Source organism: Euphorbia lathyris, chromosome 6, assembly GCF_963576675.1.
Source record: "Euphorbia lathyris chromosome 6, ddEupLath1.1, whole genome shotgun sequence".
Classification (NCBI taxonomy): Eukaryota; Viridiplantae; Streptophyta; class Magnoliopsida; order Malpighiales; family Euphorbiaceae; genus Euphorbia; species Euphorbia lathyris.
In genome coordinates, this window is record NC_088915.1 from 72575600 (window position 1) to 72578083 (window position 2484).

Consider the following 2484-nt stretch of genomic DNA (forward strand, 5'->3'; position numbering starts at 1 on the left):
GTTAAGCCTAACAATTTGCAAAATAACAACTTTAAATGTCAAAAATTAATTGCGATTCCATAATATTAATTTCAACTCACTTTGGGAAAAAAAAAAATCAGCTCCCTTAATTTCTTATAAATTATTATTTATTTTTGAAAAAGAACCAAAACAAATAATTTGGGTTCTTCTAATATAAAGCCCAATATTCTAGATATGAGGATTTGGCTTTTCCCTTTTACATGTTAACTGCTTCCGTAAAACCCTAATTACAGGTCTTTAAATTTGTAGTCTCTTCCTTTCACCTTCACTATATTTGAAAACCATCTAGATAGAGTTTCACCTTCACAGTTATCTTCATCTTTATTGTTTGCGAAAGAGGACCAGGTCAATATCTTTTCTTCATCTTTGTCTCTTATTCATAATTACTTCTATTTTTCAGACATCTTATGAAAAGAATAAATAAAGTTATTGTCAAAGATGATGATTTTAGATTTGGATCGATCTAATTTTGAGTATTGTATTTGATTAGATCTTAGTTCAAGCTGGGAAGCCTAGAAAAAACTGGTCCAATTATCAGAAAAATAAAATCAATAAAGAAACATACAGAGCTCTCACTGCCTTCACTAAATAGAGAGAGTGAGAGAGAGATGTAACCATGGCTGCTTAGGCGAGCAAGGAAGGTAAGCTATTGTGAACTTAGTCTTTTTTATTATTCTTATTTTATTACAACCAACTGGGAATAGCCTGGTATATTTAAGATAAAATAAACGTGTACAAATCTAGATTAAATTCTAATAAGATCTTTATATGTATATGAATAAAACCAATTTGAATAGATCTAGGTTGCAGTGTGTAAGAAATTAAAAGAAATCTGAACAATTTCAGTTGATTGTGATGGTTTGAAACAAATTGGCTGCAGGAAAAATGATTAGCCAGGAACATGAATACATCTAGCCATCCTTCAAAACCCTAGATGTTCTAATTATGATTCATATGATAATTTTAATTTTTGCAGGAAAAAAAATGGTAAAGAAATTGGAAGAAAATCCATGTCTAGATGTGACTGCTTCATCAGTCCATGTTCTCACTCATACAACTCCCAAGGAAAAAAATGGATATTCTAGCAATGATTGCAGAACGTTGCCGGCGAATTATAAACTATGTAAGTTGAGTTCTAAAATAACAAATCTCTTATTATTGTTAACCTGTGTTGCTTAAAGTGAAAAATATGATGTTTTTATATTGGTTCATTGTGTTCTCAAATTGCATGAGCAAATGGATTATTCAAATGCTATTTGTTTTCTAAACAGTTTCCAGTCAGATTGGACAGCTAGTTTCTTTCCCAATGATGTTTTTCTTTCCCAATGATCCAGTCAGATTGCTACTGATTTGTTTTTCTTCTTCATCATCCTCCTTGAGATCTTCTTGGTCTTCATCGTGTGTTTACAATGCCGCTGCATATGTTCTAGTCTTCCTTGCCATTGTAGGTTAAATTGATTATGTAGGATTGAAACGTCTCTATAAATCCAGAGATGTGTATGTGTATATATGATTCATGATGATTATAAGCTCAAACCCTGATGAGTTTCAACATGGCTTCAATGTTTACTGCAACTAGAGAAAGGTTGGACCTTTTTACATCCACAACGAACAGGAAATCCTCTCTGAAGTTGAGCCAGTGGTCTCAAAAATCTTAAGGATCAAAGTAAGCCATAGAATTTCGTATGGAATGCCAATTATGATCTGAAGTTGAAGGATCTTCCCTCATCTGATCAATTTGAAAACTTTTTGGTGAGTTTGTTAGTGCTTTGCCTTTTCAAAAATATAGTCGCCCCAAGGCAGCTACGGTGAGCATTGTTGTGAAATATCACCAAGTTTTACAAAATTTGATAAATTGATCCAAATTAGATTTGGATCAACATGGCGGCTATATTTGTCATAAAATCTGAATCTTTGACATTGATGTTAACAATGTGTTATGTACAAAGTTCTATTAGCATATTAATGCATGTAAAGTTCAAATTATCATTTGCTGCATTTCTCAAGGATTGAAGTTTGTAACTACTCTTCACGTATTGAAACTCACAAAGATGGCAAAGAATTTCAGAAATATTTAGTTCCAATTTTTGGACTTTTTTTAGTAAGTTCCCATTTCCCCCATTTTTTTCTTATTTCTTTTTATGAGGTCTTTTGTAACCATTCCCTACATATTTGCCCCTATATTATCACGGATGAATGAAAGGATATGATATGATTTTTCCGGTACAAAATGGAAGTCCAGTTCCTAACGTTTTCGTGGAAAATTGGGTTTGCCGTCAAGTAACCGGTACTCTGCTTTAGTAGAAGAACGTGAAACTATGCGTTGCTTTCGGGATTTCCAAAAGACGAGGTTATTGCCGACATATACTGCAAAACCAAACGTTGACTTGAGGTGATTTTGCAAAATTGAAGACCAAATTATGGTGTTGACTGAAGATATCTAAGGATCCATTTAACTGCCTT

The 2484-nt window shown here is 32.8% G+C and overlaps 1 long non-coding RNA gene across 1 annotated transcript; it reads left to right on the forward strand.

Annotated features, from left to right (window-relative positions):
• The first annotated feature begins 248 nt into the window (after positions 1-248).
• LOC136233965 (uncharacterized) lies at positions 249-2149 on the forward strand. Its single transcript, XR_010690999.1, has 4 exons — positions 249-366; positions 512-662; positions 998-1144; positions 1293-2149. It is a non-coding gene; the product is annotated as an uncharacterized lncRNA (long non-coding RNA).
• Positions 2150-2484: the final 335 nt, after the last annotated feature.